This window comes from Phaenicophaeus curvirostris, chromosome 37 (genome assembly GCF_032191515.1).
Source record: "Phaenicophaeus curvirostris isolate KB17595 chromosome 37, BPBGC_Pcur_1.0, whole genome shotgun sequence".
Classification (NCBI taxonomy): Eukaryota; Metazoa; Chordata; class Aves; order Cuculiformes; family Cuculidae; genus Phaenicophaeus; species Phaenicophaeus curvirostris.
In genome coordinates, this window is record NC_091428.1 from 856,164 (window position 1) to 879,380 (window position 23,217).

A 23,217-nucleotide genomic window follows, 5' to 3' on the forward strand; every position below is an offset into this window, starting at 1 on the left:
CCCAGGTTCCTTCTAAAGGCTCCCAGACCCTTCTAGAGCCCCTTAGAGCCTTTCTAAAAGCCCTCAGACCCTTCTAGGGTTCCTTTGAACACTTCTTAAGGCCCCCAGACCCTACTAGAGGCCCTCAGAGCCATTCTAAAAGCCCCTAGACAATTCTAGAGCCCCCTAGAGACCTTCTAAAGGTCTCCAGACCCCTCTAGTGCACTCCAGAGCTCTTTTAAAGGCACTCAGACCATTCTAGAGCTTCTCACGTCCCTTCTAAAAGCCCCCAGACCCTTCTAGAGCCACCCAGGGCCCTTCTAAAAGCGCCAAGACCCTTCTAGAGCCCATCTGGACAATTCTAAAGGCCCCCAGACCATTCAAGAGCCCCCTTGAGCCTTTCTAATGGACGCAGGACCCTTCTAGAGGGTCTCACATCCCTTCTAAAGGCCCCCAGACCCCTCTTGAGACCCCCAGAGCCCTTCTGAAAGCCCCTGGACCCTTCTAGAGCTTCTTACGTCCCTTCTAAAGGCTCCCAGACCCTTCTAGAGCCCCCACGAGCCCTTCTAAACGCCCCCATACCCCTCTAGAGCCCTTTAGAGCCCTTCTAAATGCCCTCAGGCCCTTCTAGTGGAGCTCTGGACCCCTTTTAAGGCCCCCAGACCATTTTAGAGCCCCCCCGAGCCACTCAAAAGATTCACAGACCCTTCTAGAGCCCCCCAGGGCCCTTCTAAACGAATCCAGACACTTCTAGAGCACCCCAGGGCCCTTCTAAATTCCCCTAGACCCTTCTAGAGCCACCCAAGCCCATAGTGAAGGACCCCAGACAATTCTAGAGGGCCCCAGAGTCCTTCTAAAGGCCCCCAGGCAATTCTAGACCCCTCCAGGGCCCTTCTAAAGGCCCCCAGACCCCTCTAGAGCCCCCCAGAGCCCTTCTAAAGGCCCCCAGACCGTTCTTGAGCCCCTCATGTCCTTTCTTAAAGCCCCCAGACCCTTCTAGATCCACACAGGGCCCTTCTAAAGCCTCCCAGATCCTTCTAGAGCCTCAATGCCTTTCTAAAGGTCCCCAAACCATTCTAGAGCCCAAGAAGGCGCATCTGAAAGCCCCCAGACCTTTCTAGAGGCCCCCAGAGCCCTTCAAAAGGTTCCCAGACCTTTCTAGAGCCCTCCAGAGCCCTTCTAAAGCCCTTAGAAGAAACGTGAGGGGCTCTAGAAGGGTCTGGGGGTTTTAAAATGGGTCCAGAGGCGCTCTAAAAGTGTCTGAGGGCATTTAGAAGGGACCTTGAAGGCTCTAGAATGGTTTGGGGACCTTTAGAAGGGCCCTGGGGGTCTCTAGAAGGGTCTGGGGGCCTTCAGAAGGGCTCTAGGGGGCTCTAGAAGGGTCTGGGGGCCTTTAGAACTGTCCAGAGGGTCTCTAGAAGGGTCTTGGTGCTTTTAGAAGGGCCCTGGGTGGCTCTAGAAGTGTCTGGGGGCTTTTAGAAGGGACGTGATAAGATCTAGAATGGTCTGAGGGCCTTTAGAAGGGCTCTGGGGGCCTCTAGAAAGGTCTGGGGGCTTTCAGATGCGCCTTCTTGGGCTCTAGAATGGTTTGGGGACCTTTAGAAGGGCCCTGGGAGGCTCTAGAAGGGTCTGGGGGCTTATAGAATGGCTCTGAGGGCCTCTAGTCGGGTCTGGGGGCCTTAAGAAGTGTTCAGAGGCGGCCTAGAATTGTCCGGGGGCCTTTAGAAGGGCTCTGAGCGCCTCTAATAGCGTCTGGGGGCATTAAGAAGTGTTCTGAGGTGCCCTAGAACGATCTGAGGGCCTTTAGAAGGGCTCTAAGGGGCTTTAGAAGGGTCTGGGGTCCATTAGAAGGGCCCTGGGAGGCTCTAGAAAGGAATGAGTGACTTTAGAACTGTCCAGAGAGTCTCTAGAAGGGTCCGGGGACCTTTAGAAGGGCCCTGGGGGGCTCTAGAAGGGTCTGGGGGCTTTTAGAAGGGCTCTGAGGGCCTGTAGTAGGGTCTGGGTGCATTAACAAGTGTTCAGAGGTGTCCTTGAAGGGTCCGGGGGCCTTTAGAAGGGCCCTGGGGGGCTCTAGAAGGGTCTGAGGGCCTTTGAGTGGCTCGGGGAGGGCTCTAAAACGGTCTGGGGGCCTTAAAAGTGGTCCAGAGGGCCTCTAGAAGGGGCTGAGGCTCTTTAGAAGGGCTCTGAAGGGCTCTAAAGGGCTCTAGAGGGGTCTGGGGTCCTATAGAAGGGCTCGTGAGGGCTCTAGAAGGGTCTGGGGGCCTTTAGAAGGGCCCTTGGAGGCTCTATAAAGTCTGGGTGCTTTTAGAAAGGACGTGAGAAGCTCTAGAAGAGTCTGGGAACCTTTAAAAGGTCTCTGGGTGGCTCTTGAAACGTCTGGGGGTTTTAGAAGGGACGTGAGAAGCTGTAAGATTGTCCAGGAGCCTTTAGAAGGTTTCTAGGGGGCTCTAGAATTGTCTGGGGGCTTTTAGAAGGGCTCTGAGGCCCTCTAGTAGGGTCTGGGGGCATTAAAAAGTGTTCAGAGGTGCCCTAGAAGGGTCCGGGGGCCTTTAGAAGTGCACTGGGGGCTCTAGAAGGGCCTGGAGGCCTTTTGAGTGGCTCGGGGGGGCTCTTAAACGGTCTGGGGGCATTACAAGGGGTCCAGAGGGCCTCTAGAAGGGGCTTAGGGCCTTTAGAAGGGCTCTAAACTGCTATAGAGGGGTCTGGGGACCTTTAGAAGGGCTTGTGAGGGCTCTAAAAGGGTCTGAGAGCATTTAGAAGGGACGTGAGAAGCTCTAGAATGGTCCAGGGGCATTTAGAAGATCTCTGGGGGGCTTTAGAGTGGTCTGGGGGCCTTTAGAATGGTCGAGATGGGCTCTAGAAGGGTCTTGGCGCTTTTAGAAAGGCTCTCGGGGGCTCTATAAGTGTCTGGGGGCCTTTAGAAGGGATGTGAGAAACTCTAGAAGGGTTCAGGGGCCTTTAAAAGGTCTCTGGGGGGCTCTAGAAGGGTCTGGGGGCTTTTAGAAGGGAAGTGAGAAGCTCTAGAAGGGTCCAGGGGCCTTTAGAAGGTCTCTGAGAGGCTCTAGAAGGGTCTGGGGGCTTTTAGAAGGGCCTTGGGGAGCTCTAGAAGGGTCTGGGGGCTTTTAGAATTGACATAAGAAGCTCTAGAAGGGTCCAGGTGCCTTTAGAAGGTCTCTGGAGGGCTCTAGAAGGATCTGTGTGTTTTTAGACAGGACGTGAGAAGCTCTAAAAGGGCCAAGGGTCCTTTAGATGGGCTCTGGAGGGATCTAGAGGGGTCTGGGGGCCTTTAGAATGGTCCAGATGGGCTCTAGAAGGGTCTTGGTGCATTTAGAAGGGCCCTGGGAGGCTCTAGAAGGGTCCAGGGGCCTTTAGAAGGTCTCTGGGGTGCTCTAGAAGGGTCTGGGGGCTTTTAGAAGGGACGTGAGAAGCTCTAGAAGGGTCTTGGCGCTTTTAGAAAGGCTCTGGGGTGCTCTAGATGGGTCTGGGAGACTTTAGAATGGACCTAGGGGGCTTTAGAAGGGTCTGGTGGCCTTTAGAATGTCTCTGAGGGCCTCTAGTAGGGTCTGGGGGCATTAAGAATTGTTCAGAGGCACCCTAGAATTGTCTGGGGAACTTTAAGAGAATCTTGAGGGCTTCTCGAATGGTCCATGGGCCTTTAGAACTGTCCAGAGGGGCTCTAGAAGGGTCTGGGATCTTTTAGAAGGGCTCAGGGGGGACATAGAATGGTCTGGAGGCGTTTAGCACCATCCTGGGTGTTTCTAGAAGGGTCTGGGGTCCTTTAGATGGGTCCAGAGGGGCTCTAGAAGGTTCTGGGGGCCTTTTGAAGGGCCCAGAGGGGCTCTAAAATGGTCTGGGGGCCTTAAAAGTGGTCCAGAGGGCAACTGGAAGGGCCTAAGGGCCTTTTGAAGGGCTCTAAAGGGCTCTAGAGGGGTCTGAGGGCCTTTAGAAGGGATGTGAGAAGCTCTAGAAGGGTTCAGGGGCCTTTAGAAGGGCTCAGGGGGGCTCAAGAATGGTCTGGGGTCCTTCAGAAGGGCTCAGAGGGGCTCTAGAAGGGTCTGGGAGCCTTCAGATGCGCCTTCTTGGGCTCTAGAATCGTTTGGGGGCCTTTAGAATGGCATTGAGGAGCTCTAGAAGGATCTGGGAGCCTTAGGAATGGCCCTGTGTGGATCTAGAAGGGTCTGGGGGCTTTAAGAAGGGACATGAGGGGCTCAAGCACGGTCTGGGGGCCTTTAGAAGGGTTCGGGGGTGCTCTAGAAGGATCTGGGGCCTTTAAAATGGTCCAGAGGGCCTCTAGACAGGTCTGAGAGCCCCCCAGAGTCCTTTGTAAGGCCACCAGACCTTTCTATAGGCCCTCTGGACAATTCTAAAGGACCCCAGAGCCTTATGGATCCGAACCCAAACCCAAACCCTAACACTAACCCTTACCCTAACCCTAACCCTAACCCTAACCCTAACCCCATAACCCTAACCCCCTATCCCTAACCCTAAACCTAAACCTAATGCTAACCCTTACCCTTACGCTGACTCTAACCGTAACCCAAACAATTCTAGAGCCCCTCATGTTCTTTCTAAAAGCCCCCAGACCCTTCTACAGCCCCCCAGGGCCTTTTTAAAGGACTCCAGACCCTTCTAGTGCCCCCCTGAGCCCTTCTAAGGGCCGCCAGACCCTTCTAGAGACCTCAAGGCCCCTTCTAAAGGCTTCCAGACCCTTCTAGATCCCCTCATGTTTCTTCGAAAGGCCCTCAAACCGTTCTATCGCCCCTCCTTTCCCTTCTAAAGGACTCCAGACCCTTCTAGAGCCTCCCAGGGCCCTTCTAAAGGACCCCAGACCCTTCTAGAGCCCCCACGAGCGCTTCTAAAGGCCCCCAGACCCCTCTAGAGCCTTTAGAGCCCTTCCAAAGGCCCTCAGGCCCTTCTAGTGGCACTCTGGACCCCTTTTAAGGCCCCCAGACCGTTCTAGAGCCCCCCGAGCCACTCAGAAGGCCCCCAGACCCTTCTAGAGTCCCCCAGGGCCCTTGAAAATGCCCCCAGACCATTCTAGAGCCCCTCTGGACCCATCTAAAGGAACCCAGACTACGCTAGAGAATCCCAGGATCGTTCTAAACGCTTCCAGACCCTTCTAGATCCTCCCTGATCCCTTATAAAAGCTCCCAGACCTTTCTAGAGCCCCTCTGGACAGATCTAAAGGCCTCCAGACCCTTCCAGAGCCCTCCAGGGCCCTTCTAAAGGCCCTCTGACCCTTCTAGAGCCTCCCAGGGCCCTTCTAAAGGCCCACGGATCATTCTAGAAGACCACAAGACCCTTGTAAGGTCCCACAGACAATTCTAGGGCGCCTCTTAACAATTCTTAATGTCCCCAGACCATACTAGAGGAACTCAGAGCCCTTCTAAAAGCCCCAGACAATTCTAGAGCCCCCTAGGTCCATTCTAAAGGCTCCCAGACCCATCTAGAGCCCTCCAGAGCCCTTCTAAAAGCACCAAGACCCTTCTAGAGGTAATGTGGACCATTCTAAAGGCCTCCAGATCCATCTAGAGCCCCGCAGAGCCCTTCTAAAAGCCCCTGGACTCTTCTAGAGCTTCTCACGTCCCTTCTAAAAGCCCCCAGACCCTACTAGAGCCCCCCAGAGACTTTCTAAACACCCCTGGACCCTTCTAGAGCTTCTCACGTCCCTTCTAAAGGTCCCCAGACCCTTCTAGAGACCCTCTGGACAGTTCTAAAGCCCCCCAGACACTTTTAAAAGCCCCCAGACCCTTCTAGAGCCTCCCAGGGCCCTTCTAAAGGCCCCCGGACCCTTCTAGGGCACCTCTGAACACTTCTTAATGCCCCCAGAATCTACTAGAGGCACTAAGAGTCCTTCTAAAAGCCCCCAGACAATTCTAGAGCCTTCCAGAGCCATTCTAAAGGCCCTCAGACCATTCTAGAGCCCCCCAGAGCTCTTCTTAAGGCTGCCAGAACCTTCTAGAGCTTCTCACGTCCCTTCTAAAAGCCTCCAGACCCTTCTAGAGCCCCCCAGAGACGTTCTAAAGGCCCCTGGACCCTTCTAGAGCTTCTCACGTCCCTTCTAAAGGCCCCCAGATCCTTCTAGAGCCCCCCAGATACCTTCTAAAGGCACCCAGACCATTCTAGAGATTCTCACATCCCTTCTAAAAGCCCCCAGACCCTTCTAGAGCCACCCAGAGACATTCTAAAGGTCCCTGGACCCTTCCTGAGCATCTCACATCCCTTTTAAAGGCCTCCAGAACCCTCTAGAGCCCGCCAAAGCCCTTCTAAAGGCCCCTGGACCCATCTAGAGCTTCTCACGTCCCTTCTAAAAGCACCCAGACCATTCTAGAGACACTCTGGACCATTCTAAAGGCCCCCAGACCCTTCTAGAGACCCTCTGGACCCTTCTAAAAGACCCCCAGACACTTCTAAAAGCCCCCAGACACTTCTAGAGCCTCCCAGGGCCCTTCTAAAGGCCCCCGGGCCCTTCTAGGGCACCTCTGAACACTTCTCAATGCCCCCAGAATCTACTAGAGGCACTAAGAGTCCTTCTAAAAGCCCCCAGACAATTCTAGAGCCTTACAGAGCCATTCTAAAGGCCCTCAGACCATTCTAGAGCCCCCCAGAGCTCTTCTTAAGGCTGCCAGAGCCTTCTAGAGCTTCTCACGTCCCTTCTAAAAGCCTCCAGATCCTTCTAGAGCCCCCCAGAGACCTTCTAAAGGCACCCAGACCCTTCTAGAGACACTCTGGACAGTTCTAAAGGCCCCCAGACCAATCTAGAGCCTCCCAGGGCCCTTCTAAAGGCCCCCGGACCCTTCTAGGGCACCTCTGAACATTTCTTAATGCCCCAGACCCTTCTAGAGGCCCTAAGAGCCCTTCTAAAAGACCCCAGACAATTCTAGAGCCTTCCAGAACCATTCTAAAGGCCCTCAGATTATTCTAGAGCACCCCAGAGCTCTTCTTAAAGCTTCCAGAACATTCTAGAGCTTCTAAAGTCCCTTCTAAAAGCCCCCAGACCTTTCTAGAGCCCCCCAGTGCCCTTCTAAAGGCCCCTGGACACTTCTGGAGCCACCCAGAGCCCTTCGAAAGGCCCCTGGACCCTTCTAGAGCTTCTCACGTCCCTTCTAAAAGCCCCCAGACCTTTCTAGAGCCCCCCAGAGTCCTTCTAAAGGCCCCTGGACCTTTCTAGAGTTTCTCACGTCCCTTCTAAAGGCCTCCAGACCATTCAAGAGCCCCACAGAGACCTTCTTAAGGCCCCTGGGTCCTTCCAGAACTTCTCACGTCCCTTCTAAAGGCACCAAGACCCTTCTATAGCACCCCAGACCCGTTCTAAAGGAGCCCAGACCCTATTAGAGCTTCTGATGTCCCTTCTAAAAGCCCCCAGACCCTTCTAGATAACCCCACGACCCTTCTAAAATCACCAAGACCTATCTAGAGCCCATCTGGCCATTCAAAAGGTCTCCAGACCCCTCTAGAGCCCCCCAGAGCCCTTCTAAAGGCCCCTGGACCCTTCTAGAGTTTCTCACGTCCCTTCCAGAGGCCTCCAGACCCTTCTAGATCCCTCCAGAGCCCTTCTAAAGGCCCCTGGACCCATCTAGAGCTTCTCACGTCCCTTCTAAAGGACCCCAGACCCTTCTAGAGACCCTCTGGACCGTTCTAAACGCTGCCAGACCCTTCTAGAGATCCGGTGGACTGTTCTAAAGGCCCTCAGACCCTTCTAGAGCCCCCCATGGCCCTTCTAAAGGCCCCCGGACCCTTCTAGGGAAACTCTGAACACTTCTTAATGACCCCACACCGTACTAGAGGCCCTAAGAGCCCTTCTAAAAGCTTCCAGACAATTCTAGAGCCCCCCAGAGCCATTCTAAAAGCTCCCAGACCCCTCTAGACCCCCCAGAGCCCTTCTAAAGGCCCCTGGACCCTTCTAGAGTTTCTCACGTCCTTCTAAAAGCCCCCAGACCATTCTAGAGCCTTCCAGAGACATTCTGAAGGCCCCTGGACCCTTCTAGAGCTTTTCACGTCCCTTCTAAAGGCCTCCTAACCCTTCTAGAGGCCTCCAGAGCCCTTCTAAAGGCCCCTGGACCCATCTAGAGATTCTCACGTCCCTTCTAAAGGACCCCAGACCCTTCAAGAGACCCTATGGACAGTTCTAAAGACCCCTAGACCCTTCTAGAGATCCTGTGGACTGTTCTACAGGCCCTCAGACCCTTCTAGAGCCCCCCAGGGCTATTCTAAAGGCCCCCGGACCCTTCTAGGGCACCTCTGAACAGTTTTTAATGCCCCCAGACCCTACTAGAAGCCCTAAGAGCCCTTCTAAAGGCCCCCAGACAATTCTAGAGCCCCCCAGATCCATTCTAAAGGCTCCCACACCCCTCTAGAGCCCCCCAGAGACCTTCTAAAGGCCCCTGGACCCTTCTAGAGCCTCTCACGTCCCTTCTAAAAGCTTCCAGACAATTCTAGAGCCCCCCAGAGCCCTTCTAAAAGCACCATGCCCCTTCTAGGGCCCGTCTGGACCATTCTAAAAGCCCCCAGACCCTTCTAGAGCCCCCCAGAGACCTTCAAAAGGCCCCTGGACTCTTCTAGAGCTTCTCACGTCCCTTCTAAAAGCCCCCAGACCCTTCTAGAGACCCTCTGGACAGTTCTAAAGGCCTCCAGACCCTTCTAGAGACCCACTGGACTGTTCTAAAGTCCCCCAGACCCTTCTAGAGCCCCCCAGGGACACTCTAAATGCCCCCAGACTCTCCTAGAGCACCTGACGTCCCTTGTAAGGGCTCTCAGACCCTTCTAGAACCTCTCATGTCCCTTCTAAGTGCCCCCAGACTTTTCTAGAGTCCCCCAGGGTGCTTCTAAGGGCCCCCAGACCCTTCGAGAGCCCCCAGAGCCCTTCTAAAGGTCCCCAGACTCTTCTACATGTCCTCTGGAGCCTTTTTAAGCTTTGGGTCTGGGTGCTTTTAGAAAGGCTCTGTAGGGCTATAGAAGGGTCTGGGGGGCCTTAGAAGGAACGTGAGGGGCTCTAGAAGGGTCTGGGGGCATTAAGAAGGGTCAAGAGGTGATCTAGATGGGTCTTGAAGCTTTTAGAAGGGCTCAGGGGGGCTCTAGAAGGGTCAGGGAGTCTTTAGAAGGGCTCTGGAGGGCTCTAGAAGGGTCTGGAGGCATTTAGAAGGCCCCTGGCAGGCTCTAGAAGGGTCTGGGAGCCCTTAGAAGAGACGTCAGGTGCTCTAGAAGTGTTTGGACGCCTTTAGAAGGGCCCTGGGAAGTCCTAGAGAGGTCTGGGGGCGTTTAGAAGGGCCCTGGTGGTCTCTAGAAGGGTCTGGGGGCCTTTTGAGTGGCTCGGGGGGGCTCTAAAACGGTCTGGGGGCCTTAAAAGGGGTCCAGAGGGCCACTAGAAGGGCCGGAGGGCCTTTAGAAGGTCTCTGGGGTCTCTAGAATGGTCTGGTGGCCTTTAAAAGGGACCTCAGGTGCTCTAGAAGTGTCTGGACGCCATAAGAAGTGCCCTGGTAGGCTCTAGAGAGGTCTGGGGGCCTTTAGAAGGAATCTGAGGCCCTCTAGAAGGGTCTGGGTCCTTTAGAATGGGCCTGGGTGGCTCTAGAAGGGTCTAGGGGCATTTAGAAGGGAAGTGAGAAGCTCTAGAAGGGTCTGGGGTCGTTTAGATTGGCCCTGGGGGTCTCTAAAAGGGTCTGGGGGCCTTTAGAAGGTATGTGAGAAGCTGTAGAATTATCTGGGTGCCTTTAGAATGGCTCTAGGGGGCTCTAGAATAGTCTGGGGGCTTTTAGAATGGCTCTGAGGGCCTCTAGTAGGGTCTGGGTGCTTTAAGAAGTGTTCAGAGGTTCCCTAGAAGGATCCGGGGGCCTTTAGAAGGGCCCTGAGGCTCTAGAAAGGTCAGGAGCTTTTAGAAGAGACGTGAGAAGCTCTAGTATGTTCTGGCAGCCTTAAGAAGGGCTCTGGGGGCTCTAGAATGGTCTGTGGTCCTTTAGAATGGTTCTGGGGTGCTCTAGAACTGTCTTGGCTCATTTAGAAGGGCTCTGGGGGGCTCTAGAAGGGTCCAGGGCCTTTAGAATGTCTATGAGGATTTCTAGAAGGGTCTGGGGGCCTTTAGAAGAGATGAGAGAAGCTCTAGAAGGGTTCAGGGGCCTTTAGAAGGTCTCTGGGTGGATCTAGACGGGTCTGGGTGCTTTTAGAAGAGACGTGAGAAGCTCTAGAAGGGTTCAGAGCACTTGAGAAGGTCTCTGGGGGGCTCTAGAATGGTCTGGGGGCCTTTAAAAGGGATCTTGGTGGCTCTAGAGGGGTCTGGGGGCCTTTAGAATGGTCCAGATGGGCTCTAGAAGAGTCTTGTCGCTTTTTGAAGGGCCCTTGGGGGATCTAGAAGTGTCTGGGGTCTTTAGAAGGGACGTGAGAAGCTCTAGAAGGTTTCAAGGGCCTTTAGAATGTCTCTGGGGGCTCTAGAATTGTCTGGGGGCTGTAGAAGGGGCGTGAGAAGCTCTAGAAAAGACTGGGGTCCTTTAGAATGTCTCTGGGGGGCTCTAGAAGGGTCTGGGTGCTTTTAGAAGAGACTTGAGAAGCTCTAGTATGTTCTGGCAGCCTTAAGAAGGGCTCTGGGGGCTCTAGAATGGTCTGAGGTCCTTTAGAATGGTTCTGGGGTGCTCTAGAACTGTCTTGGTTCATTTAGAAGGGCCCTGGGGGGCTCTAGAAGGGTCCAGGGGCCTTTAGAATGTCTATGAGGATTTCTAGAAGTGTCTGGGGGCCTTTAGAAGAGACGAGAGTAGCTCTAGAAGGGTTCAGAGCCATTTAGAAGGTCTCTGGGTGGCTCTAGACGGGTCTGGGGGCTTTTAGATGGGCCCTGGGGGGCTCTAGAAGGGTCTGGGGGCTTTTATAAGGGACGTAAGAAGCTCTAGAATTGTTCAGGGGCTTTTAGAATGTCTCTTGGGGGCTCTAGAAGGGTCTGGGCGCCTTTAGAAGAGACGTGAGAAGCTGTAGAAGGGTTCAGGGCACTTGAGAAGGTCTCTGGGGAGCTCTAGAATGGTCTGGGGGCCTTTAGAATGAATCTTGGTGGCTCTAGAGGGGTCTGGGGCCATTTAGAATGGTCCGGATGGGATCTAGAAGCATCTTGGTGCTTTTAGAAGGGCCCTGGGGAGCTATAGAAGGGTTTCGGGGCTTTTAGAAGGGACGTGAAAAGCTCTAGGAGGATCCAGGGGCCTTTAGAATGTCTCTGAGGGTTTCTATAAGGGTCTGGGGGCCTTTAGAATGGTCCAGATATGCTCTAAAAGGGTCTTAGCGCTATTAGAAGGGCCCTGGGGGGCTCTAGAAGGGCCCTGGGGACTTTTAGAAGGGACGTGAGAAGCTCTAGAAGTGTCCAGGGTCCATTAGAAGGTCTCTGGGGGGCGCTAGAATGGTCTGGGAGCTTTTAGAATGGACGTGAGAAGCATTAGAAGGGTTCAGGTGTCTTTACAAGGTCTCTGGGGGACACTAGAAGGGTCTGGGGGCTTTTAGAAGGGACCTGAGAAGCTCTAGAAGGCTCTAGGGGACTTTAGAAGGTCCCTGGGGGGCTCTAGAAGGGTTTTGGGGCCTTTATAAGGGATGTGAGAAGCTGTAGAAGGGTATGTGCGCCTTTAGAATGGCTCTAGGATGCTCTAGAATATTCTGGGGGATTTTAGAAGGGATCTGAGGGCCTCAAGTATGGTCTGGGGGCATTAAGAATTGTTCAGAGGTGCCCTAGATGGGTCCGGGGGCCTTTAGACGAGCCCTGGGGTGCTCTAGAAAGGTCTGGGGCCCATTAGAAGGGACGTGAGAAGCTCTAGTAGCGTCCAGCGTCCTTTAGAAGGTCTCTGGGGGGCTTTAGAGGGGTCTGGGGTCATTTAGAATGGTGCAGATAGGCTCTAAAATGGTCTTGGCCTTTTTGAAGGGCCCTGCGGCCTGTAGAAGGGTCTGGGGGCTTCTAGAAGGGAGGTGAGAAGTTCTAAAAGGGTCCAGGGGCCTTTAGAAGGAACGTGAAAAGCTCTAGAAGGCTCTTGGTGCATTTAGAAGGGCCCTGGGGGCTCTAGAAGGGTCCAGGGCCCTTTGAAAGGGCTCTGGGTGGCTCTAGAGGGGTCTGGGGGCTTTTAGAAGGCACGTGAGAAGCTCTAGAAGGGCCCAGGGGCCTATAGAAGGTCTCTTGTGGGCTCTAGAGGGGTCTGAAGGCCTTTAGAATGGTCCAGATGGGCTCTAGAATGGTCTTGGAGCTTTTAGAAGGGCCCTGAGCGGCTCTTGAGGGGTCTGGGGGCTTTTAGAAGGGACGTGAGAAGCTCTAGAAGGGTTCAGGGGCCTTTAGAAGGGGCCTGGGTGTCCTTAGAGGGGTTTAGGGGCATTTAGAATGGTCAAGATAGGCTCTAGAAGGGTCTTGGCGCATTTAGAAGGTGTGTGGGGGGCTCTAGAAGGGTCTGGGGACCTTTAGAAGTGACATGAGTAGCTCTAGAAGGGGCCAGGGCCTTTAGAAGTTCTCTGGGGGCTCTAGAGGTGTCTGAAGGCATTTAGAATGGTCCAGATGGGCTTTAGAAGTGCCTTGGTGCTTTTAGAAGGGCCCTGATGAGCTCTAGAGGGGTCTGGGGGCTTTTAGAAGGGACGTGAGAAGCTCTAGAAACTTCCAGGGGCCTTTAGAAGGTCTCTGGGGGGCTCTAGAAGGGTCTGGGGCTTTTAGAAGGGACGTGAGAAGCTCTAGAAGTGTCAAGGGGCCTTTAGAAGATCTCTGAGGGGCTCTAGAGGGGTCTGGGGGCTTTTAGAAGAGACGTGAGAAGCTCTAGATGGGTCCAGGCACCTTTAGAAGGGCTCTGGGGGTCTCTAGAGGGGTCTGGGGTCCTTTAAAAGGGACGCGAGAAGCTCTAGAAGGGTTCAGGGGCCTTTAGAAGGTATCTGGGAGGCTCTAGATGGGTCTGGGGGCTTTTAGAAGGGACGTGAGAAGCTCTAGATGGGTGCAGGGGCCTTTAGAAGGTTTCTGGGGGGCTCTAGAATGGTCTGGGTACCTTTAGAAGGGACTTGAGAAGCTCTAGAAAGTTCCAGGGCCCTTTAGAAGGGCACTGGGGGGCTCTAGAAGGGTCTGGGGGCTTTTAGAAGGGACGTGAGAATCTCTATAAGGGTCCAGGGGCCTTTAGAAGGTCTCGGGGGAGCTCTCGAAGGGTCTTGGTGCTTTTAGAAGGGCCCTGAGGTGCTCTAGAGGGGTCTGGGGTAATTTAGAAGGGACGTGAGAAGCTTTAGAAGGGTCCAGGGGCCTTTAGAAGTTCTCTGGGAGGCTCTAGAAGTGTCTAGGGGCCTTTGGAATGGTCCGGATTGGCTCTAGAATGGTCTTGGCCCTTTTAGAAGGGCCCTGGGTGGCTCTAGAAAGATTCAGGGGCCTTTAGAATGTATCTTGGCTGCTCTAAAAGGGTCTGGAGGCTTTTAGATGGGACGTGAGGAGATCTAGAAGGGTCCAGGGGCCTTTAGAATGTCTCTGGGGGGCTCTAGAAGGGTCTGGGGGCTTTTAGAAGGGACGTGGGAATTTCTAGAACAGTCTAGGGGCTTTTAGAAGGGCCCTGGGCGGCTTTAGAGGGGTCTAGGGGCCTTTGGAATGGTCCAGATAGGCTCTAGAAGGGTCTTGGCGACTTAGAAGGTCCCTGGGGGCTCTAGAAGTGTCTGGGGCCTTTTAGAAGGGACCTGAGAAGCTCTAGAAGGGTCCAGGGGCCATTAGAAAGGCCCGGGGAGGCTCTAGAAGGGTCTGGGGGCTTACGAAGGAACGTGAGAAACTCTATAATGGTTCAGGGGCCTTTACAAGGCATCTGGGAGGCTCTAGAAGGGTCTGGGGGCCTTTACAAGGGATGTGAGAACCTGTAGAAGTGTCTGGGTGCCTTTAGAACAGCTCTAGGGGGCTCTAGAACTCTCTGGGGGCTATTAGAAGGGCTGTGAAGGCCTCTAGTAGGGTCTGGGGGCAGTAAGAAGTGTTCAGAGGTTCCCTAGAAGGGTCCGGGGGTCTTACGAAGGGCCGTGAGAAGCTCAAGAGTGGTTCAAGGGCCTTTAGAAGGCATCTGGGAGGCTCTAGATGGGACTTGGGGCTTTATAGAAGGGACTTGAGAAGCTCTTGAAGGGTCCAGGGGCCTTTAGAAGCGCCTTGGGATGCTCTAGAAGGGTCTGGGGATGTTTTGAAGGGACGTGAGAAGCTCTAGAAGGGTACAGGGGCATTTAGAAGGTGTCTGGGGGGCTCTAGAGGTTTCTGGGGGCTTTTAGAAGGTACGTGAGAAGCTCTAGAAGGGTCCAGAGGCGTTTAGATGGGTTGTGGGGGGCTCTAGAGTGGTCGGGGGGCCTTTAGAGTGGTTCAGATGGGCTCTGGAAGGGTCTTGGCACTTTTAGAAGGGCCCTGGGGGGCTCTAGAAGGGTCTGGGGGCTTTTAGAATGGACGTGAGAACCTCTAGGAGGGTCCAGGGGCCTTTAGAAGGACTTTGCGGGGCTCTAGAGGGGTCTGGGGGCCTATAGAACGGTCCTGAGAAGCTCTAGATGGGTCCAGGCGCCTTTAGAAGGGTTCTGGGGGTCTCTAGAAGGGTCTGGGGGCCTTTAGAATGGTCCCGATGGGCTGTAGAAGGGTCTGGGGGCTTTTAGAAGGGACGTGATAAGCTCTAGAATGGTCCAGGAGCCTTTAGAAGGTCTCTGGTGGGCTCTAGAAGTGTGTGGTGGCATTTAGAAGGGTATTGGGAGGGTCTAGTATTGCCTGGGGGCCTTTAGATTGTCCCTGGGTGGCTCTAGAAGGGTCTGGGGGCATTTAGAAAGGACATGAGTTGCTCTAGAACGGTCTGAAGGCCCTTAGAAGAAACTTTACGGGCTCTAGAAGGGTCTGGGGTGTTTCAAAACGGTCCAGAGGCGCCCTAAAAGTGTCTGAGGGCATTTAGAAGGGACCTTAAGTGCTCTAGAATGGTTAGGGTACTTTTAGAAGGGACCTGGGGGGCTCTAGAATGGTCTGGGGGCTTTTTGAAGGGACGTGAGAAGCTCTAGAAGGGTCCAGGAGCATTTAGAATGTCTCTGGGGGGGTCTAGAATGGATCCTGCGCTTTTAGAAGGGCCCTGGGGGGCTCTAGAAGGGTCTGGGGCCTTTTAGAAGGGACGTGAGAAGCTCTAGAATGGTCTGGGGGCCTTTAGAATGGTCCAGATGGGCTCTAGAAGGGTCTCGGTGCTTTTAGAAGGGACGTGATAGGCTCTAGAATGGTCCAGGGGCCTTTAAAAGGTCTCTGGGGGGCTCTAGAAAGGTCTGGGGGCTTTTAGAAGAGACGTGAGAAGCTCTAGATGGGTCCAGGGTCCTTTAGAAGGCCACTGGGTGCTCTAGAAGGGTCTGGGGGCCATTAGAATGGTCTGGGGGCCATTAGAATGGTCCAGATGGGCTCTAGAAGGGTCTTGGCACTTTTCAAAGGGCCCTGGGGGGCTCTAGAACTGTCTGGGGGCTTTTAGAAGGGACGTGAGAAGCTCTAGGAGGGTCCAGGGGCCTTTAGAATGGCTCAAGGGGCCTCTAGCAGGGTCTGGGTGCCTTTAGAATGTCTCTGGGGGGTTCTAGAAGGGTCTGGGAGCTATATGGAAGGGACGTGAGAAGATGTAGAAGGGTCCAGGGGCTTTTAGAAGGTGTCTTAGGGCTCTAGAAGGGTCTGCGGAGCTTTAGAAGGGACACGAGAAGCTCTAGAAGGATCCAGGGGACTTTAGAAGGGCTCTGAGGGGCGCTAGAGGAGTCGGGGGGCCTTTATAATGGTCCAGATGGGCTCTAGAAGGGTCTAGGCGCTTTTAGTATAGCCCTGGGGGGCTCTAGAAGGGTCTGGGGTCTTTTAGAAGAGACGTGAGTAGATCTAGAAGGGTCCAGGGGCCTTTAGAATGTTTCTGGGGGGCTCTGGAAGGGTCTGGGGGCTTTTAGAAGGGACGTGAGAAGCTCTAGAAGGGTTCAGGGGACTTTAGAAGGTCTCTGGGGTGCTCTAGAAGGGTCTGGGGGCTTTATAGAAGGGACGTGAGGAGCTCTAGATGGGTCCAGGGGCCTTTAGAAGGTGTCTGGGGGACTCTAGAAGGGTCTGGGGGCTTTATAGTATCACAGAATCACAGAATAACCAGGTTGGAAGAGACCCACCGGATCACCGAGTCCAACCGTTCCTACCAAACACTAAACCATATCCCTCGCACCTCGTCCACCCGTGCCTTAAATACCTCCAGGGAAGGTGAATCAACCACCTCCCTGGGCAGCCTGTTCCAGCGCCCAATGACCCTTTCTGTAAAGAATTTTTTCCTAACGTCTAGCCTAAACCTCCCCTGGCGGAGCTTGAGGCCATTCCCTCTTGTCCTGTCCCCTGTCACTTGGGAGAAGAGGCCAGCACCCTCCTCTCTACAACGTCCTTTCAGGTAGTTGTAGAGAGCAATGAGGTCACCCCTCAGCCTCCTCTTCTCCAGGCTAAACAACCCCAGCTCTCTCAGCCGCTCCTCATAAGGCCTGTTCTCCAGCCCTTTCACCAGCTTTGTTGCTCTTCTCTGGACTCTCTCCAGAGCCTCAACATCCTTCTTGTGGTGAGGGGCCCAGAAGTGAACACAGTATTCGAGGAGCAGTCTCACCAGTGCAAGTACAGAGGGAGGATAACCTCCCTGGACCTGCCGGTCACGCCGTTTCTGATACAAGCCAAGATGCCATTGGCCTTCTTGGCCACCTGGGCACACTGCTGGCTCATATTCAGTCGGCTGTCAACCAACACACCCAGGTCCCTCTCCTCCAGGCAGCTTTCTAGACAGACTTCTCCCAGTCTGTAGCACTGCATAGGGTTGTTGTGCCCCAAGTGCAGGACCCGGCATTTGGCCTTGTTAAACCTCATGCCATTGGACTCTGCCCAGCGGTCCAGCCTGTTCAGATCCCTTTGCAGAGCCTCCCGACCCTCCAGCAGATCGACACTTCCACCCAGCTTAGTGTCGTCCGCAAACTTGCTAAGGGTGCACTCGATGCCTTCATCCAGATCATTGATGAAGACATTGAACAGGGCTGGACCCAGCACTGAGCCCTGGGGAACCCCACTTGTCACTGGCCTCCAGCTGGATTTCACACCATTTACCACCACTCTCTGGGCCCGGCCATCCAACCAGTTTTCCACCCAGGAGAGTGTGCGCCTGTCCAGCCCAGAGGCTGACAGTTTCTCAAGCAGAACGCTGTGAGAAACTGTGTCAAAGGCTTTGCTGAAGTCCAGGAAGACCACATCCACAGCCTTTCCCTCATCCAGCAGCCGGGTCACTTTGTCATAGAAGGCGATCAGGTTAGTCTGGCAAGACCTGCCTTTTGTGAACCCATGTTGACTGGGCCTGATCACCCGGTTCTCTTGCATGTGCTTCATGATAGCACTCAATATCACCTGCTCCATGACTTTCCCTGGCACTGAGGTCAGACTGACAGGCCTGTAGTTTCCTGGGTCCTCCCTGCGGCCCTTTTTGTAGATGGGCACAACATCAGCCAGCCTCCAGTCCAGTGGGACTTCCCCAGTCTTCCAGGACTGTTGGAAGATGATGGAAAGGGGTTTGGCCAGCACATCCGCCAGCTCCTTCAGTACCCTAGGGTGAATCCCGTCCGGCCCCATAGACTTGTGGGTGTCTAGTCGGGCTAGCAAGTCTCTGACCACCTCCTCTTGGATCATGGGAGCCTCATTATGCTCCTCTAGCTCCTGGGTTTGTACACAGACGGAACGACCCTCCTTACGACTAAAGACTGAGGCAAAGAAGGCATTAAGTACCTCAGCCTTTTCCTCATCCCCTGTTACTGTTGTTCCTTCTGTGTCCAATAGGGACTGTATGGTCTCCCTAGTCCGCCTTTTATTATTTATATATTTGTAGAAAGATTTTTTGTTATCTTTCACTGACTTGGCCAATCCAATTTCTAGCTGAGCCTTAGCCTTTCTGATTTTTTCCCTACACAATCTCACTTCCCTCCTGTAGTCCACCCAAGAGGCCTGTCCCTTCTTCCAGAGGCCATAAACATTTCTTTTTTTCTTGATATCCCTCAAGATCTCTCTATTCAACCAAGCTGGGACGTGAGAAGCTCTAGAACGGTCCAGGGGCCTTTTGAAGGTGTCTGGGGGGCTCTAGAAGGGTCTGGGGACCTTTAGAACGGACATGAGAAACTCTAGAAGGGTCCAGAGCCCTTTAGAAGTTCTCTGGTGGGCTCTAGAAGGGTGTGGGGGCATTTAGAAGGGCCTTGGGAGGGTCTAGTATTGCCTGGGGGCCTTTAGATTGTCCCTGGGCGGCTCTAGAAGTGTCTGGGGGCATTTAGAAAGGACATGAGTTGCTCTAGAACGGTCTGAAGGCCCTTAGAAGAAACTTGATGGGCTCTAGAAGGGTCTGGGGGTTTTAAAAATGGTCCAGAGGCGCCCTAAAAGTGTCTGAGGGCATTTAGAAGGGACCTTAAGTGCTCTAGAATGGTTAGGGGACTTTTAGAATGGCCCTGGGGGGCTCTAGAAGGGTCTGGGGGCCTTACGAAGGGATGTGAGAAGCTCTAGAAGGGTCCAGGGGCCTTTAGAAGGTCTCTGAGGGGCTCTAGAAGGGTCTGGGTGCTTTTAGAAGGGACGTGAGAAGCTCTAGAAGGGTCCAGGAGCATTGAGAAGGTCTCTGGGGGGCTCTAGAATGGTCTGGGGTCCTTTAGAATGGTCTAGATGGGCTCTAGAAGGGTCTTGGCGCTTTTAGAAGGGCCCTGGGGGGCTCTAGAATGGTCTGGGGGCTTTTAGAAGGGACGTGAGAAGCTCTAGAAGGGTTCAGGGGACTTTAGAAGGTCTCCTGGTTGCTCGAGAATGGTCTGGGGCTTTTAGAAGGGACATGAGAAGCTCTAGAAGGGTCAAGGGGCCTTTACAAGGTCCCTGGGGGGCTCTAGAAGGGTCTGGGCGCCTTTAGAAAGGCCCTAGGGGGCTCTAGAATTTTCTGGGGGATTTTTGAAGGGCTCAAAAGGCCTCTAGTAGGGTCTGGGGGCATTAAGAAGTGTTCAGAGGTTCCCTAGATGGGTCCCGGGGCCTTTAGAAGAGCGCTGGGTGGTTCTAGAAGGGTCTGGGGGCTTTTAGAAGGGATGTGAGAAGCTCTAGAAGGGTCCAGGGGCCTTTAGAAGGTCTCTGGTGGTCTCTAGAAGTGTCTGGGCTCCTTTAGAAGGGACGTGAGAAGCTTTAGAAGGGTTCAGGGGCTCTTAGAAGGTCTCTGAGAGGTTCTAGAAGGGTCTGGGAGCCTTATAGAAGGGACGTGAGAAGCTCTAGAAGGGTCCAGGGGCCTTTAGAAAGGCTCTGAGGGGCTCTAGAGGAGTCGGGGGGCCTTTATAATGGTCCAGATGGGCTCTAGAAGGGTCTTGGCTCTTTTACAATTGCCCTGGGGGGGTCTAGAAGGGTCTGGGGTCTTTTGGAAGGGACGTGAGTAGCTCTAGAAGGGTCCAGGGGCCTTTAGAAGGTCTCTGGGGGGCTCTTGAAGGGTCTGGGAGCTTTATAGAAGGGACGTGAGAAGATCTAGAAGGGTCCAGGGGCTTTTAGAAGGGCTCTGGTGGGCTCTAGAGGGGTCTGGAGGCCTTTAGAAGGTATCTGTGGGGGCTCTAGATGGGTCTTGGCACTTTTAGAAGGGCCCTTGGTGGCTCTAGAAGTGTCTGGGGGCTTTTAGAAGGGATGTGAGAAGCTCTAGAAGGGTCCAGGGGCCTTTAGAAGGGCTCTGGGTGGCTCTAGAGGGGTCTGGGGTCCTTTAGAATGGTCCAGATGGGCTCTAGAAGGGTATTGGTTCTTTTAGAAGGGCCCTTGGGGGCTCTAGAACCGTCTGGTGGCTTTTAGAAGCGACGTGAGAAGCTCTAGGATGGTCCAGGGGCATTTAGAAGGTCCCTGGGGGGCTCTAGAAGGGTCTGGGCACCTTTAGAATGCCTCTAGGGGGCTCTAGAATTTTCTGGGGGATTTTAGAAGGGCTCAGGAGGCCTCTAGTAGGGTCTGGGTGCATTAAGAAGTGTTCAGAGGTTCCCTAGATGGGTCCGGGGGCCTTCAGAAGAGCGCTGGGGGGTTCTAGAAGGGTCTGTGGGCTTTTAGAAGGGATGTGAGAAGCCCTAGAAGGGTCCAGGGGCCTTTAGAAGGTTTCTGGGGGGCTCTAGAAGGGTCTGGGGGCCATTAGAATGGTCCAGATGGGCACTAGAAGGGTCTTGGCGCTTTTCAAAAGGCCCTGGGGGACTCTAGAACAGTCTGGGGGCTTTTAGAAGAGACGTGAGAAGCTTTGGAAGGGATCAGGGGCTTTTAGAAGGTCTCTGGGAGGTTCTAGAAGGGTCTGGGAGCTTTATAGAAGGGACATGAGAAGCTCTAGAAGGGTCCAGGGGCCTTTAAAAGGTCTCTTGTGGGCTCTAGAGGTGTCTGAAGGCCTTTAGAGTAGTCCAGATGGGATCTAGAAGGGTATTGGCGCTTTTAGAAGGGTCCTGAGGGGCTCTAGAGGGGTCTGGGGGCTTTTAGAAGGGACAGGATAAGCTCTAGAAGGGTCCAGTGGCCTTTAGAAGGTCTCTGGAGGGCTCTAGAACTGTCTGGGGGCTTTTAGAAGGGACGTGAGAAGATCTAGAAGGGTCTGGGCGCCTTTAGAAGGTCTCTGGGGGGCTCTAGAGGGGTCTGGGGTAATTTAGAAGGGACGTGAGAAGCTTTAGAAGGGTTCAGGGGCTTTTAGAAGATCTCTGGGAGGTTCTAGAAGGGTCTGGGAGCTTTATAGATGGGACGTGAGGAGATCTAGACGGGTCCAGGGGCTTTTAGAAGGGCTCTGGGGGGCTCTAGAAGGGTCTGGGTGCTTTTAGAAGGGACGTGAGAAGCTCTAGAAGGGTCCAGGAGCATTGAGAAGGTCTCTGGGTGGCTCTAGAATGGTCTGGGGTCCTTTAGAATGGTCTAGATGGGCTCTAGAAGGGTCTTGGCGCTTTTAGAAGGGCCCTGGGGGGCTCTAGAATGGTCTGGGGGCCTTTAGAAGGGACGTGAGAAGCTCTAGAAGGGTTCAGGGGACTTTAGAAGGTCTCCTGGTTGCTCTAGAATGGTCTGGGGCTTTTAGAAGGGACATGAGAAGCTCTAGAAAGGTCAAGGGGCCTTTACAAGGTCCCTGGGGGGCTGTAGAAGGGTCTGGGCGCCTTTAGAATGGCTCTAGGGGGCTCTAGAATTTTCTGGGGGAATTTAGAAGGGCTCAAAAGGCCTCTAGTAGGGTCTGGGGGCATTAAGAAGTGTTCAGAGTTGCCCTAGATGGGTCCGGGGGCCTTTAGAAGAGCGCTGGGTGGTTCTAGAAGGGTCTGGGGGCTTTTAGAAGGGATGTGAGAAGCTCTAGAAGGGTCCAGGGGCCTTTAGAAGGTCTCTGGTGGGCTCTAGAAGTGTCTGGGCTCCTTTAGAAGGGACGTGAGAAGCTTTAGAAGGGTTCAGGGGCTCTTAGAAGGTCTCTGAGAGGTTCTAGAAGGGTCTGGGAGCTTTATAGAAGGGACGTGAGAAGCTCTAGAAGGGTCCAGGGGCCTTTAGAAAGGCTCTGAGGGGCTCTAGAGGAGTCGGGGGGCCTTTATAATCGTCCAGATGGGCTCTAGAAGGGTCTTGGCTCTTTTACAATTGCCCTGGGGGGGTCTAGAAGGGTCTGGGGTCTTTTGGAAGGGACGTGAGTAGCTCTAGAAGGGTCCAGGGGCCTTTAGAAGGTCTCTGGGGGGCTCTTGAAGGGTCTGGGAGCTTTATAGAAGGGACGTGAGAAGATCTAGAAGGGTCCAGGGGCTTTTAGAAGGGCTCTGGTGGGCTCTAGAGGGGTCTGGAGGCCTTTAGAAGGTATCTGTGGGGGCTCTAGATGGGTCTTGGCACTTTTAGAAGGGCCCTTGGTGGCTCTAGAAGTGTCTGGGGGCTTTTAGAAGGGACGTGAGAAGCTCTAGAAGGGTCCAGGGGCCTTTAGAAGGGCTCTGGGTGGCTCTAGAGGGGTCTGGGGTCCTTTAGAATGGTCCAGATGGGCTCTAGAAGGGTATTGGTGCTTTTAGAAGGGCCCTTGGGGGCTCTAGTACCGTCTGGTGGCTTTTAGAAGCGACGTGAGAAGCTCTAGGATGGTCCAGAGGCCTTTAGAAGGTCCCTGGGGGGCTCTAGAAGGGTCTGGGCACCTTTAGAATGCCTCTAGGGGGCTCTAGAATTTTCTGGGGGATTTTAGAAGGGCTCAGGAGGCCTCTAGTAGGGTCTGGGTGCATTAAGAAGTGTTCAGAGGTTCCCTAGATGGGTCCGGGGGCCTTCAGAAGAGCGCTGGGGGGTTCTAGAAGGGTCTGTGGGCTTTTAGAAGGGATGTGAGAAGCCCTAGAAGGGTCCAGGGGCCTTTAGAAGGTCTCTGGGGGGCTATAGAAGGGTCTGGGGGCAATTAGAATGGTCCAGATGGGCACTAGAAGGGTCTTGGCGCTTTTCAAAAGGCCCTGGGGGACTCTAGAACAGTCTGGGGGCTTTATAGAAGGGACATGAGAAGCTCTAGAAGGGTCCAGGGGCCTTTAAAAGGTCTCTTGTGGGCTCTAGAGGTGTCTGAAGGCCTTTAGAGTAGTCCAGATGGGATCTAGAAGGGTATTGGCGCTCTTAGAAGGTCTCTGAGAGGTTCTAGAAGGGTCTGGGAGCTTTATAGAAGGGACGTGAGAAGCTCTAGAAGGGTCCAGGGGCCTTTAGAAGGGCTCTGAGGGGCTCTAGAGGAGTCGGGGGGCCTTTATAATGGTCCAGATGGGCTCTAGAAGGGTCTTGGCTCTTTTACAATTGCCCTGGGTGGCTCTAGAAGGGTCTGGGGTCTTTTAGAAGGGACGTGAGTACCACTAGAAGGGTCCAGGGGCCTTTAGAAGGTCTTTGGGGTGCTCTAGAAGGGTCCCTGCGCTTTTAGAAGGGCCCTGGGGGGCTCTAGAAGGGTCTGGGGCCTTTTAGAAGGGACGTGAGAAGCTCTAGAAGGGTCTGGGCGCCTTTAGAAGGTCTCTGGGATGCTCTAGAAGGGTCTGGGGACCTTTAGAAGTGACATGAGAAGCTCTAGAAGGGTCCAGGGGCCTTTAGAAGGTCTCTTGGGGTCACTAGAAGGGTCTGGGGGCCTTTAGAAGGGACATGAGAAGCTCTAGAAGGGTCTGGGCACCTTTAGAAGATCTCTGCGGGGCTCCAGAATTATCTGGGGGCCTTTAGAAGGGACGTGAGAAGCTCTATAAGGGTCCAGGGGCCATTAGAATGCATCTGGGAGGCTCTAGAAGGGTCTGGGGGATTTATAGAAGAGACGTGAGAAGGTCTAGATCGGTCCAGGGGCCTTTTGAAGGTGTCTGGGGGGCTCTAGAAGGGTC